The sequence below is a fragment of the Phyllostomus discolor genome, chromosome 5 (assembly GCF_004126475.2).
Source record: "Phyllostomus discolor isolate MPI-MPIP mPhyDis1 chromosome 5, mPhyDis1.pri.v3, whole genome shotgun sequence".
Classification (NCBI taxonomy): Eukaryota; Metazoa; Chordata; class Mammalia; order Chiroptera; family Phyllostomidae; genus Phyllostomus; species Phyllostomus discolor.
In genome coordinates, this window is record NC_040907.2 from 122,102,798 (window position 1) to 122,119,153 (window position 16,356).

General features: G+C 37.7%; 1 protein-coding gene across 1 annotated transcript in view; it reads right to left on the minus strand.

The window, feature by feature from the left end:
• Positions 1–16,356, minus strand: part of KAT6B (lysine acetyltransferase 6B) — a 176,618-nt gene that overhangs the window by 82,083 nt on the left and 78,179 nt on the right.

A 16,356-nucleotide genomic window follows, 5' to 3' on the forward strand; every position in this document is an offset into this window, starting at 1 on the left:
CTGTTATCAGACCTGGTCAGACCTCGGGGCAGAAGAGGGAACCAGTGAAGGAGGGGTCGTAGAAAATGCGTAAGGCAGTGGAGGTGAGGCTAGCTGCTAGAGTGACAGATTTCCCTACCACCCTGACCTGAGAAGTGGTGAGAGGACTGCACAGAGTCTTTGAGGGCTTGCAAGGGTAACGGACTAAGTGAAAAGGCTCCCTACTCCCTTCTGGACTGTGGAGGCAGGGGGAGGTGCAGGACTTCCAGTCTAGCCTGAAAAGGATGTGATTGGCTGGGGAGGTGGACTGGTCAGAAGCACATGGAATTTTGGGCCAGGAGATTTACACAGAGGGAAGAAAGAAACACGTGCCTTCTTCTTCCCCTTACTTGTCCTTTCTCTTCCTCTGGGATGCAAGCACATGTGGGCCAGAGTGCTCACTGCCGTGGGGGTAAGGGCCAGCAGACAGAGCCCCTACATGGTTGGCAGTGGCCCTGGGCTACCAGAGTGGGAAGCTGCAGAGTGATAATGGCAGTGGAGGCCCCTCATGCATGGACTACAGAGAGGGAGACTGAAGATGGAGCTGTCAGCTCAGCAGCCTTGGACTACAGATAAAGATGGGCTGGGACTTCTGGACACTGTTTCTGGTTCTGCGGGCAGCTGGGTTTGTCTGTATGACAGTGGCCTGGAGTCAGGGTATCCCCTGTCCCCTCAAATGGTACAACATTTTAATAAAGTCCTTTTTCTTTCCCCACCAACCTTTATCTTATGTCTGTATTCGGCAGCAGACAGTCAAGCCCTACTTTTATTTGGTTACAATACCTTTGGGAGAAATTCTTAGATATGAGATTGCTGGGTTTCAGAACACTGGCATTTTTATCTGCACAGGGTTGTGCCACTGTATAGTCGTAACATATTTTATCAAATTTTTTCTTTGTCAATTTAATAGTTGAAAACTATACCACATTTTAACTTAAATTTGTTTTTCCAATCAACTTTTAAAAAATGGATTCAAAGGTCATGTTTTGAGTCAAAACAGAGTTTTTTCCTTTTTGACAGAATTTTCCTTATCTTCTAATGTATGATAATAAGAATAAAGCTGGTAGTAACCTCCAAATTATTCAGATGATTTTGAAGATGTGGGTGGTGTGGTTAGGAAATGACGTAGATGAACTTGTGCTTCTCAAACTTTGATTCAACAGTTCTGGGATGAGGCCCAGATGAGGATTCTGCATTTTTAACAAGCTCCCAGGTGATACTGATGCTGCTAGTTGATGGCTGGTCCGCAAAAAGTAATCCCAAAATTACCCACATTCAACTTTGGGATATGCTTTACAATTTCAATATAATGATTCACCGAAGAGGAAAAACCCTGGGGTCAATGTCCTGCAGGAGGAGCTGTTATAATAGTAAAAGTAACAGTGTGGGAACAGATGTAACAGTAATAGCAACAGGGGCAAACATTTGAGGAGCACTTATGATATTCAGGTAAGCACTTAATGAATCATTAAGATGCCAGAAGGTGGTTACTATTATCTCCACATTATGAGATGAGAAAATTGAAGTTACCTTTCCCAAAACATCAGGCTCCAGGATCACTGCTATACCTTTTCTCTGGTTATCAAGTTCACTACTACTATATTGTTTACAATTAATGTCATCATTTTTCAAGTACACATAGGAGGGGCAATTGTTTAACAGCCTTATTTTCTAGCTCCTATAATCTAGCTCCTGTAAAGTCCAGCTTAGACAAATAACTAAACAGACCATTGTAACTGATCAGTCTGGGTCAAGGTCAGGAAGAATTTAAAACTATTATTTGACAATACAGACAATCTATTCTTGGATAATCAGGACCTGCTGTGTGTTCAGAGCCACAGAGATGGTAATGTTATAAATCTCATGGCTTTATTTGTTAACTAAGGTGTGTTGGAGTGAAATAGCTTGCTTTTGAAGTTATCTCAAGACTAAGTTTGGTTACAATATTAATTCCAACATTTCTGGCTTTGATGCAACATTTTATGCTTTTTAGAGATGAAGCTAAATATACAGCTCTCAGTCACAAAGCCCTGTAGTGTAACCTGATCTGAGCAGGGGTACTTTAACTCCCTGCCAAATAAAAAGCATGATCGCCTTATTCCACACATACAAATACCATTCTAGGATAGGCCAATTAATCATGAATATAACTTTTCAGACATTACATAATTTCACATGGACTTGCTTCTAATGCCTGCCAAAGAAAACAGCAATTTGTATCACTAGGAATAAATCTACACTTGAAAAGAAATGAAAGTTACAAGCATAAAACAGTATAAAACTCTGGTCATCTCTTTCATGCCACCCTCCCTTATAATTTCTAATAATTTTATTTCACAAAACTGGCATTAGTAAAACAACCTAAAATGATATAAGCTGTTAAATGCATAAATTAAAAGAGGAAAAATCGAAGTAATTTTACATTTACAAGAGTAACAACCTCTAACATATGATTAATGGCACTAAAAATATACATAATGAACTCTTATGTACACTGCATACTTCTGGGTCCTCCACTGTTACACACACACACAAAACATTGCTATATTAAACCATTTATTATTATTTATAAAAGATTCAATTTTCCTATCTAAAATTACTTCTATTTTTAAGAAAATGCTTCACTGATACATCCCTGAGAAATCAGGAATAAGTGATTTATTTGAAAGCACTCTACTGATATCTACAGTCCACATTTTCAAATATAAATAATCGACATAAGTCTGGTAAGTATTCTATTTAGAAAATAAACCTACCAATCCAGGATTACCTTCAGCATCCTTGTAAAATTCCTTAACAGAATATTTACAAGTAACAAAACTTAGAAAACAATTAATTATCCTCATGCTCTACTGAGGAAAACAGACTTTAAAGGACTATGCATAAACTCATGACAGATTTGTCTGAACAGTCTTCCTTCTACCATCATTGTTTCAAAGGATGTTCTTCCCACTACTTGTTTTTTAATTAATTTCCCTTAAAATTGGGTGGACTGCTGCCTGCTTTTGAAATGTTCCTAAGAAAAATCGGTTGCACAGAGCACTAGCACCTCTACATACATAAGGGGCTCTGGTGCTTTTAAACAAAAGACCAAAACAAACCACTAATGCCAGATCTCTGGTAGGTGTGTAGAAAAAACTGGCACAGTGCTTCTCACCTTTGTTTAAATCCTTGCCTCACCAGCCAGGATTTTGCTCAACTTTACTGTTTTGCATTTAAAAATGTGCATTTTTTCATTTTCCAAAAAAGAAATTATATCACAATTCTGAATGTTTTTCCAAACTACATAACTGTGTATATGTATGCAGGTGTGTGTGCATGTGTGTACATATATATCTGTATGTTTGTGTGTATAAAACATGTGAGTGCACTCTTCATCCTCTCTCCCCATAATAACAGGTCATATTTATGGCATGCTTACCATGTGCCAGGTACTGTATAAAGTGCTTGAATTATTTCAACAATCTCAGTCTTATTAGGGAGGAAACTGTGACACAGGTTAAATAATGGGCCCAAAGGAACATAGCTGCAAGTGGCAGAGCTCAGATTCCAAGTCAGAAGGCTGACCTCAGTACCTGCTTTCTTTACCCCTGTGTGAGTCTCTAAATTAGGAACAGTAACCAGAACAGGGATGGGACATGCTCATATTACACATAAGTCAAGGGCAAGGGTCATTCTGGGAGTGGGAAGTGGTCTGTTTATAATAGGGGTGGATATTAGAGGAGAAAGTCACGGGAGGTCTATTATGTCAGAGTACATGGAGAAAAAGACCATCAACAATCCTCTGCTTAATTCAAAATGACTTTTACAGAAGATGGTATTTCAGAAATTCTTTAGAACAGAAGGAAAAAGGACAGGTTGTTGAGAAGTGAATCAAAGACAACGACAATGCTTGGGAGATGGCCCAAAAGACTAATGAGTTTACAAGGAAGGTGCTACTTAGGGAGACTTAAAATGAATGGAGAGACAGCTCCTGCGTTGGGCACCTAAACAGCAGATGAGGGAAATGAGATAATCCAGAGCCTGATGGTGGCTGGCTTTGATGTATAGGGCAAACAGCTAGAGTAGATGCAAAAGGAAATGAGAGACCACTGTAAAGATTTAAGAAAGGGGCTGGCATGATCAGGAAGTCCACACAGCAGGAGGTAGCAGCCCATTCTAGGACCTTGGAAGAAAGGGCAAAGAGAGGAAAACAACAGGCCTAGAAGCTACTGAGTTTAGTGGATTTCATAAAGGCTAATATTATTCTGGACAAATCTGTATGTTGAGGGGGAAAAAAGTCAGCCAGAAATAGCTTTAAATTCAATGAAGTCTTCAGAAAAAAATTGCCAAAGCAGAAAACTTCCTAGTATACAGCTAATTGCTTAGCATTTACTGGCCATGATAACACACACTGTAGACATTTTAAAACTCTTATACTGTGAGGAACTATACCTCATAACCCTTGCAATTTTTATTAGTATTTGGGCATGCTCTAAGCAAAGATCTCTAGCTGTATCACCAAAACAAAGATGATACTTTTCCAAAGAAAACTTAAATTGCCTCCTTCATTAAACCAGGGTTATCCTCAGCTAAAAGGGACATATGAATAAGTTATACTCACCTGGAATGGTTAACATATGACCATACTGTTCCAAAGACACAGCTAAGTTTTCTTAACAGTCTAGGTCACAGAAAGCATTAACAGTCCTCATTTAGGTAAAGTAATAAAACACAAACATTTATGGGGAAAAACAACTTTAGTGGCTTATTTATTGATTTAGATTTCAGAACTGAGTCCTTTTTAACAGCAAACAACCAGGGGAATATGTCTAATCAATACTGAGCATCCCTACCTTGTAGTTGGGGCTCATGATAATCAACATCTTCTCAAGCCATCAGGCAAAAATGAACAGTGACCTACATCTCTGTGAACACTGTAGAACCACCCAAACAATATTATCATTTACAATAATGACAACAAACTCAAACCTTAACCACATGTACCAAAACCAGGGTCTCTACTCTACTTAAAAGTTACTTCTTTCTAGGTTATCTGTTTTTTCCAAGAAAAGTAATAGCAGGAATTAAGGCTGTCACATGCAACACTTCCTATATTGTTGTATTAGTAATGCACATATGACCCAAAAGCTGGCAGTGGACAAGGGATAAGCCCAAGGCCCCACAGCAAAATTAGGGGGTGTGGGACTCTGGATCTCTCCACTGGATTCAATGGTCTATTGTTACTCCAAGTAAGCAGTTTGCCTATCAACGTGGGAAACAATAGTGGGGAAAATGGTGTGTAAGCAGAAAGTCTTTTCTCATGAGTTACAAATTATACAAAGAATGTTTTATTTCTAATTATGGTCATATAATTACAGACACTTGAAGGAGAAGAGCCTGTTTGTTCTCCCTGGTGTGAGCAACTCACTGATTCAGGCTCTCTTGAAGCCAGCAGCCAAGTGGCAGTGTGGCACCGATCCAGGAGTTCCTGGAGGAGAACAGATGGACAGCTGTCCTAAAAGAAAGAGCTCCCTCATGTCACCCAGCAATGAGATGTGAGAGCCTGATAAATACACATTCTCATTCAGGTGTTACATGTATAGAATAAAAGTGTTCACAGCATAAGTAGATACTCTTCTCATTGAGTAGCAGACGATACCAGGCTTGGTCTCCTATTCTCTCGTTTTCTAATGAAGCCTGCCCAAGGCCTCCTATTTAACATAAATTCATTTCATCTAAGGATTATATTTTAGTTTTCTATTTAGTTTAGTTAAGAGAAAATTCATAAATCATGTAAGTTTTCAGAACTCATTTTGGAAAGTATCCAAAAGGTTGTTGACCCACACTGTACTAATTAAGGAATTAAGGGGCAGAATCTGGAACCCAACTTCCTGTGTTTGATTCCTAGCTCTACCATTTTCTAGTTCTGTAACCTTAGTCACATATTTGACTCCTTTAGTCTGTAAAATGGGAATGACAATAGTGCAAATTACAGGAGATCACATACATAGAGCACTGAAGACGATGTATGTAGCATGTGGTAACTGCTCAAAAGAGGTTAGCAGCTGTGAGTTATTGTTATACTTGATGTAGACACTTTGGCCAATCCACATTTTTTGAGCACCTACTACTTAAACTGCAAAGAGCAGATTCACTATCCACGATGCCACAAAATATTCAAAGAATGAGAACACATGACCCATGCCTTGAAGAGTTTACAAATTACATAGGGAGAGAGCACATATATATAATTTAAGAACATGCTTTCAGACGACATAATCCCATAATCACTTGTGTTTCTTGCTTTCTTCAATAGTATATTCTGTGAAAAGTTGGCAACTCACATTCTAAAAAGCCAGTTCCTCTACCCCTTTTAAAAGGGTATGGTGAACAGTTTTGAAAATTAAGCATCTCAAGAACTGTTCACATATCAATTATATCTCAATGAAACTGGAAAAACAAGAAATGACCTATTTTCTTCCATGACTTCATATGGCTAAAGAAATATTTGAGCACTTATGTACAGGATACTATCATACTAAATTTCAGATTTTTGAAGTTTTACTTCTTCAAAGCTGTGTGGATAGAATATAAAGTATAAACAGAAGTATAAAAGCTGGGTAGTCAATCCATGGGGCTTCCATAAGAAGGTAAATTTTGATGCAAATGTCGAAATGAAAAACAGGAGAGATTTCAATTAGAAACAACCAGCAGAGGTTAAGGGCAGTAGTAGACATGGGTGGAAAGGGGAGGGGTAACAACTGTGAAGATTAAAGGACATGGACTCCTGCAAGGATTCATGCAGGAAGAGAAAGAGAAAGGAAGTTCTTTAGATGGAAAGCCAACTTGGCAAGAGCCTCAAATTAAAAAACAACAACAAAGCTCTCCTACGTGACCGCCGTATAACACCCTCACTAGCCCAGAGCTCTTTACTTCCCTACAAAATGCTCACCACTAGTAGCTAATAGGCTATTGTCTAGGACATCCATGTACTTCTGCTTCCACCTGTTGAGTTCTATGCTTAATTATGTTTGTTTTCAAATCTGTTTATGTCAGTTATGCCTGTTACTATAATTAAATGCCTTAATTAAATATTGTACTGTTATCCAACATCCAATAAAACATGTGTACAAAAAAAGAGTTGTAGTCTCTATGGACATTTAGTTGGATGTTTATAGGCAGACTTGACTAACAATAAAAACAAAACAAAATAAAAAAACTGTGCAAAATTTAGAGGAAATTACAACCTAGAAGAATTCTACATTCCAACTGCTTTACAGGTGCCTTTAAAGAAACTGAGACAGAAAAGTGTTGATATATACCTTATATTTTAAAATATTTTTAAAAGTTAATGTATCATTTTTATTCCTTACTTTTAACCAACTTTTTTATTAATCAAACAATTTTTATCACATCAAATAAAAAAGCTTCTATTATAATGAAATTATGTAGACTGTACAATCATTCTTGAAAGAAAATTACCCAAAACTGCACCTGCATATAGGTGGAAAATCTTATTCAAATATATAAATTTTATTATCTATACACACTATATTTCAATTCAGCTAAGCCTATGAGTCAAAATAATTAAATAAAAACTTTGTTAAATATTTTGTGCCCACAAGACTCCAATATGACTACTGAATATAAATAGACATTTGCACTGTGTAGACCCAAACTTAATTATTTTCACTTTAGCTAATCCAAAATGAAATATTTTATATATTTTCTATCGAGTACAAAAGTCTAAATAGTGAATATTTTCAAAGTATCTTAAAAAAATCAAGAAAGGAAAAAAACTGCGAGAATAATCAGTCTGTAAAAAGCAATCATTTCCTAAATAATATAATTTACTACTAATCAATTTTTTAAAAAATTTTAAAGATTTTATTTATTTATTTTTAGAGAGGGAAGGGAAGGAGAAAGAGAGAGAGAGAAACATCAATGTGCGGTTGCTGGGGGTCATGGCCTGCAACCCAGGGATGTACCCTAGCTGGGAATCGAACCTGCAACACTTTGGTTTGCAGCCCACACTCAATCCACTGAGCTACGCCAGCCAGGGCTACTACTAATCAATTTTAAGACTAAAATAATATTACCATAAGGAATGGTAGATATGCTCACTTTTTTTCTCAAGAGCTTAAAAGACACGTTAGAACTAAACCTAGGATATATTAATAAGAATTATTTTATTTACTGTGAATTATTCTGAATACACAATTACTGCTTAAATATCCGGAACCAGCAGCCCAGTAGAAGCCACATGTGTTTTCCCATTAATTACCCAGATCAGGGTATTAGTCGTAATTGCAAACCACTTGCCCAGCTGATGGCTCCTTGGTTTTTTTTGACATGACCATTACACAAGTAGTTAGACTATAAAACCACTAAATAGGGACTGTGTCTTGGACTGCGTCCTGTACATGATGAATACGCTGGTGGCGCGCAGTCAATGTATGACTAATGATAACACTGCCATTCGTTTATTTTTCAAATACTTTATGTTCAGTGAAAAATATTTATCACAGGATTTCATTGTATGCAAGAGCATCTGTAACACAGGGTAGAAACGGAATGTTTTCAAAACAGAGCGCCTGGGAACATGAGCCAGACTCAGGCGGCCAGTATTTGGGGATATTTTTTGGCAGGCACAGAAAATAGATCAGACATTCTGGTTAGAAAACTAAATTCCCCAGCAATAGGTAGAAGAAACCAATTTCATTCAAAATAAATTATTACTTTCAAATTCCACTACAGGGAGAAAATCTCTGCGTGGCAGAGATAGGCATAACATCGTGAAAGACAAATAAGATACAGGAGACGAGGCCCAAACCACTACCACCTCATATTATGTAGCATTTCCCATTACAGAGCCCCAAAAGCTTGGCAAATTTTTATCTAATTAATTATAAATCACTAAACAAATCCTGACAGTGATGAAAATGCAGCTTGGACAGTCTGAACATTTCTAACTCTAAACTCTACACAACAAAAGAGGAAAATATTCAGCAAGGGGAAAAAAAGGTTCTTGGCCAAAAGCTCAGCTCACCATCTTGTACTTATCAAAGTCATCTTAAAATGCATTATTCCAGGGTTACTTTACTATTGTCTGGAAAGGAAAAAATGTATGTACATTGGCCCAAGGTCAGTGTGCTCAATAAATACTTGTTGAGTTGATGTCTTAATTTTTCAAGAAAAGGGCTAAGAAACCTTTAAAATTTTAACAACTATGTCTTCTTTCTCCAAAAAGGTAAGTTCATATGTCAAATAACATAAATGAGCTAAGAATTTTAAAATACAAAATAAAAACCAGGCTACCAGGCTTTCCACCAGCACTTAAATCAGTGATTCAAGTTGTGGTTTTTTTGACAGAATAGAAATATTACAAATATATATTTCTTCCGTAAGAGTGGATTTTGCTAAATGCCATCACTTTTTTATCTCTCTATCTTCCTGCATGCATACCACTTAAAACTGAAATCACACCACTATACTTCCTTACCGCTCAAAATATCTAGCAGTGTTTCACGTGCATAAATGTCAGTCATCCAATCACACCACTAGTTTCTTGACAAAGGGTCTCACATTTTTTTATACCTCTTCAGGGCCTAATGTACCATCAGGATATAATAGACTTTCAAAAAATGACGTGTCTATCAAGTAGTGATCATTTAACCAGGGAAGGGGAAGAAGGGATACTCTTGAATTTGGCACAAACAACCAATATTTGCATTATTCAAATATCCTTGTTCATAAAGCAGGATAAACAATTTCACAAACTGTGAGCAAAGTAAAAAAAGTGATCTTACAGCTACACAAAGCACAACTTACTTTTCCTTAAATTTTGCATTGTATACCCTTACCCTTGATGAAATAGAGAACTGCCAATTAAAACAAATTTCCAAATGATAAAATGCCAGGTAAGACCATTCCTTTTTCCTAGGACGCTCTTTGCCAATAAGTTCGGATGTCTGGCTCATGACCTGGGTTAGCTTGCATAGGCCTGTGGGGTCCTCTCAAGTTTAGGACAGCTAAGAGGGTCTCCTCTGCCTACCAGCACAGAGAGCAGCACAAGGTGTGCATACTTCCTGGGCTGGCAAGAAGGGCAAAGATCACTGTGGAAGCTGACCATCCCCTGACAGCATTGCAGTGGTGCTGGATACTTGTAAACGGCACAGGACTTCAACAAAGGCAAGTGGGTGGGAAAAACAGCATCCACTCCAAGTCATGAGAAAGAAATCTAAAGAAGGGTGAGAGGTGAGAGACTAGAGAGATTAGCTACTGAGAGAATCCAGAGCTCCCTGAGTGTTCACAAAATACATATTAATATACCTATTAGGTACTCAATTACTCACTACACCTTGCACCTATCACCATTGTAACTGCATGATTATCTGTGTGATTATTTGTTTACTGGCTCCCCTGCTCTCTACCCTGCCTTGGGCTACAAGCTCCACAGGATAAGAACTGCATCTGTTCTGCTTATTGCCCTGTCTCCTGAGCACATGCTGTGTCCATGTCCAGCAAATAATGAACACTCAAAACATTCTTTCAATGAATGACTGAATGTACTGTATCAGGCATTGTGTTACAAAAAAATTCCCACTCTACAGAATAAAATGACACCTAAAATTAGTATTAATAATAACAATGCATAATGTTATGAGTTATTGTTAAAAAGCTTTCAAAGAACAAAGGAGCAAATAATCCATTTAAGATATACTGCCCCTTACTAATTTGCTTTTATAACAAATACTCATCCAACAGAACCTATGTTATTCTGTGAAGGAAATTTAAGCAATAAAACTGACTCAATTTCCAGGTACAGGTTTCAGAAAATGCTTTATTCTTTGCCAGCCACTATGATTACCACTGCCTTTGTGATAATTACAAAAAAAAAATAATGTTATTATAAAGACTGGAATAAGACTAACTTAGGAAATTCACTTTATTGAAAATTTTGTGGATGGGGAGAGGATGGAGGGTAAGAAAAAGGGGAGATGAGGAATGATTCTTCCACAATAAAAAAAGAGATTTTAGCCCTGGCTACGTGGCTCAGCTGATTGGAGCATCATCTGGTGCACCAAAGAGTTCTGGGTTCAATTCCAGATCAAAGCACATGCCTAGGTTGTAGGTCTGATCCCTGGTCAGGACACATACAGGAGGCAACTGATGGATGCTTCTCTCACGTCGACATCTATGTCTGACTGTCTCTGTCTCTCTTTCTCCTCTCAATAAAGACATCCTTGGGTGAGAACTCTTTTTTTAAAATGAGATTATCCCTGGCTGGTGGGAGTGAGTGCTAGCCTGAAAAACAAAGGGTCGCCAGTTCGATTCCCAGTGAGGGCACTTGCCTGGGTTGCGGGCCAGGTCCCCAGCAGGGGGCACACGAAAGGCAACCACACATTGATGTTTCTCTCCCTCTCTTTCTCCCTCCTTTCCCCTCTGTCTAAAAACAAATAAATAAAATCTTTTTTAAAAAATTAAGAAAGAGATTTAACATTTTGATTCAGATACAGAGACTAAAAAATCTCTAGCATCCCACAAATTCAATATTAGACCTTTACCTTTCAGATGTTTAGAAATAGTTTATGGTCCAAAGGCTCAATTAAAACAAAGTTGAAAAAAATAATTCAACAGAACCCACTGGCAGGTCCCATGGCCTGATTACATCCCAGAGCAGCAGGGAGTACCTATTGGCCCACGGAGAGGACAAGAGTGGTTCCCTGGGCTGGAAGGCCAAAACTCCAGCTTTCCATTTGTTTTGGCAAAAGAAGGACTGTCTGATCAGCATAGTAGGAAGCAAGTCACAGAATTTCTAATTTTAAAAAGTCAATTTCAGGGTTAAGAAGTGATATTTTGATGGTAATAAATATCTTTTCATAAAAAAAACATGAGAATTAAGTAGGAAATGTCCAACTAAGACAGTCATTACCAAGGGTAATGTCTTTTCCTTTCAAAGTTAAACCTCTTAAAATCTATTTGGCTTAGAATATGTTTTTTAGTCCTTCCATTCTTTGAATCTTTGCCTAATATAAGCTTTTATCACTCCTATTGATGTTTATAAGAATGTCTTATTACTAACCTATAACCCAGTTAGTCACCAAATTGGCAAAATACATTGCTATTTAGAAGCTAACAGTATACGAAGGAAGTTAAAAAAAGAAACTGAGCAAAACAGGCTATATTATTACTACTTTATTTATAGGTGTGTTTTTTTTTAAGTATTTCAGGAAATCTACAGTAACAAATTCAGAATAAAAGCAAGTACAGGTCCTTTGTGTGCATCGGAGCAGAGAATTGGGCTACTTTAAATAATAGTAAGCTTAAAAAATTTAAAGGTACAGTGTACCTTCTATCATGTGTCATCTTGCCCCTTACTCTCCTATTACTATCTCTGTTCATCTCAGTAAGAATAACTTTACCCTTGGAGTTACTCAGGCCAATAACCTTGAAAGTCTTCTCTTTTTCTAACACTGTACATTAAAGTCTAAAAATCTGGTTGGCTATACTTCAAAATATATCCAGAATCTGTCTACTTGTCACAACTTTTTCCACCACCAACCCTAGTGTAGGTCATCATATCTCTTGCTTGATTTATAGCAACACCCTCCCTGTCAGCCTCCCTGGTGCCGCCCTACAGTTTATTTTCAACAGGGCAGCCAAAACATCTTGTTAAAATATCAGTCAGTCAGCTCATGTCCTTCATTTGCTCAAAATCTTGCAACAGCTTTTCTTCTTACTCCCAGCAAAGCCAGAGACCTTGCAGGGGCTCTGAGGCCCTGCATGAGCCTTCCCCTCTCTGCCCTCACCTCTTACCACTTCCCCCTCACTATGCTCCAGCCACTCTGGTCTCCTTTCTGCTTCTCAAACATGTCAGAGCACACTCTTGTCCATCAGGGTCTTTGCACTTTTCTCTCCATCTAGAATCCTCCTTCCTGTGTATGGCCATGCTCTCTCACTTCTTTCGGAATCAAATGTCACTTTTTCAAGGAGGCCTTTCCTAATCAGACTATTTAAAATAGCAATCTTGCTTCTCCAAGCCTGTCACTCCCTACCTCTGTTTTATTTCTATAACATTTATCACCAGCTGACATGCTATATACTCACTTGTTTATTATTGTCTCTTCCCATTAAAATATAAATTAACTTCATGAGAGCGGGAATCTGTTTTGTTCCATGCTTTATCTCCAATGCCTACAATAGTGCCTGACATACTGCAGGTGGTTAGGAAATATTGGTTGAATTAATCAGTAAATAAATGAATGAATGCCAGACTTCTCCCTTTCACACCTCCTTCTCTTCTCCGTACAATTTTTAACAACAGAATAATTTGCCCATGACTCATCAGTAGAGCTTTCCTAAGTTTATTTCTCAAATATGTTTTAAACATAACTCATTAACCTACCTGAGCCCACACCCATATATAAATGGGAACTTACAAAACCAAATTAACATCTAGCTAAATGTTAGAGACTTGACTCTTTCCAATAATCTTTTGTCTGCTTCTGAGGACCTGCAGTTTCTCTTGCCACAGTGCACAATTTAGGCAGTGTTTCCCAATCCTCAGTCATTCCCAGGTCATCCTCAGCAATTTTGCTTAATCTGTGCTATTACTTTTAAAATACTTTTTAACTTGGCTCACTTTTGTTCTTTTTTTAAAAATATGTGTAAAAAGAATCTCATCTTAAGCAACAACATCCACGAAATGAAAGGTCCGGGACAGGTTTTTCTCTCTAGTATTAAAACAGAAGTATGATTATAGAAACAAAGCATTTGTCCATAGTTCACTATCAATGGTATAATACTATACTCTGGAATTCACTGGTAGAAGCCAGAAAGTTCACCATGGGACTTGCAATACCCTCAGGAAGTAATACACACGCACACACACACACACTCTCTCTCTCTCTCTCTTTGCTTTATACCATGTAAATTAAGAATTCAAGTCACAATAGAATCACATCCTCTAGGACTCAACCTACATGGTAAGAAATGTCTAAATTCCTAGTAAGATTAATTTAGATCACCAAAGCTAAGATCTTTTTTTTTAAGATTTAATTTATTTACTTTTAGAGAGAGGGGAAGGGAGGGAGAAAAAGAGGGAGAGAAACTTCAATGTGTGGTTGCCTCTTGGGCACCCCCTACTGGGGACCTGACCTGTAATCCAGGTATGTGCCCTGACTGGGAATCGAACTAGTAATCCTTTGCTTTGCGCAGTTCGGCGTTCAATCCACTGAGCCACACCAGCGAGGGCCAAAGTTAAGCTCTTAAGGGAAAAATCTGTTCAATTTGCTTTGGGTCCTTTGCAAGATTACATTAGCCAAAATGCTATGTCAAAGAACAAACTTGTGTGCTTTTCAAGAAAAATTCTTTTTTTGAGCCCCTGGCTTTTTTGAGCATCTGTCCATCCATATGACTGTCTATCTATCTATCCATCTGTCTGTCTGTCTATCTTCTTTTCTTCCTCCTTTCCTTCTTTCTTCCTTCCTTTTAAGAGGGGGCTGGTTGGGGTAAAGGGACCTGAGAAACATTTCCTAAACTTGATAGGTTTCTTCATAATAGCAATTTTGTAGTTTATTTCCAGTGCTTTACCAAATTTGACTTCTAAAGCTTACTTTCCTATTTTAGAGAATGATATTAAGAATCTCTTACTGAGAACAATGATCTTTTACAAACTAAAAGGCCATCCTTATATTCAAATATGTTTTAATTTAATACTGCTTATGTAAGCAGTATTCTAAACTAACTGTAGCAACCCACACAACTAAGTTTTTTTTAAAAGACTCAGATGGACACGTCTTTGAGAGCTAATACTAATGTGCTGTTCTTCCAATGAAAAGGTCACTGACCTATCAGCAGGAATTGTCTTTTCTGGCAGAGATGATAGATTTGCCTTGTCTTATCTACACCCCCTGCTCTGTCCCCATAATGAGCTATGGCATAAATGTGCATGACAGCTGGCAAGGGGGAGTCAAGGTCTGTGGCCATGGGCCAGAGCAAAGCTTACCAACACACTCAGAGCCTGGACCTATGACCCATGTCTCATTAGCACCTTGCTCCAAGCAACTGAGCTGCCACAAAAATCAACAGCGGCGTAGGCCATTTTGTTTACAAGTGAAACAAATCAGGTCAGTCTGACAGCCAATAGTTCAAGCAGCCACTAGAGAATTGCCAAAAATACAGAAGAACCAATAGTGAGGAGGAATTATAGGGGTCTTGAAGTCCTAGTTTACAGGAACTCCCCCACCCCTTGTAAAGCAAACATGCATTTAGAAGGGGAGTGAGACTATAATAAGAAAGTCCATTTTTAATGTATCAAGTAGCCAGTGCATTACAAAAGATAAAAGAAGAAAAGCACTTCTACAACTTCCTAAGTGATACCCTTCTTAATGAGTGACTAGAACATACTTGACAGATTCACAAAAAAAAAGAGGAAGGGGCACTTTATGCTTGGGAATTCCTTTTAAAACTGATTTTTAAAAGATTTAAAAATTATACTCTAAAATACTTTAGAATACAGTAATCATTTACATTAGAAAACCATTTAATCTTAAGACATAATGCAAGGAAAAAAATAAATACAAAGCAAATCAAGTTCAAAATAAATCATAATATGAATATTTTCATTACCAGAACTTGGATTTCCAAAACATCCAAATTGTCTTTGCTTTTAGAATACTTACACATTAAAATTGAGGAAAGATCTCTGGGTGTCATTTTATGCCAGGGTTTTAGTGCTTAGTTTGATTCAGGTTACTCCACTTTGGGGTGGAACAGCAATGGAGGCAATATAAAATATATCTTTATATAAGCACCAAAGATCTAAGGAGATAGGGCTGAGTTATCTTAGACTGGTGAGGACAGGAGGCCAGAGATGTAACTTCAACACTCAGGAGCCACATTTGTCCTGAGGTTATTCACCAACCCAGGAAGAGAAGCTGAGATGAAGTTTTGGTAGACTCTGGAGCGTAATAAATTGGGGTCTCTAATAAGCCAACCCCTACCATAAGCTGGGCCTCACATAAGGTGGAGATAGCCAAAAAGTTCCTTTGGTTTTTTCCATATGATGGCTCCAGTAGCGCTTAGTTGTCTTCAATGTCATTCGAAACAATTTTGTTAGATTGTATTTGTGACAGCTGTCAGCCTGGATTTTTAAAAATCTTATCAAAACTGGTGAATTTTTGTATAGCCATTTTAATATTGAAGATGAAAGAAAACAAGCAACATTTCAGCATATTCTGCTTTATTATTCAAGGAAGGTAAAAAGGCAACTGAAACACACAAAAAAGATATGTGCAGTGTATGGAGAAGGTGTTGTGACTGACTGAACATGTTAAAAGTGGTTTGTGGCAC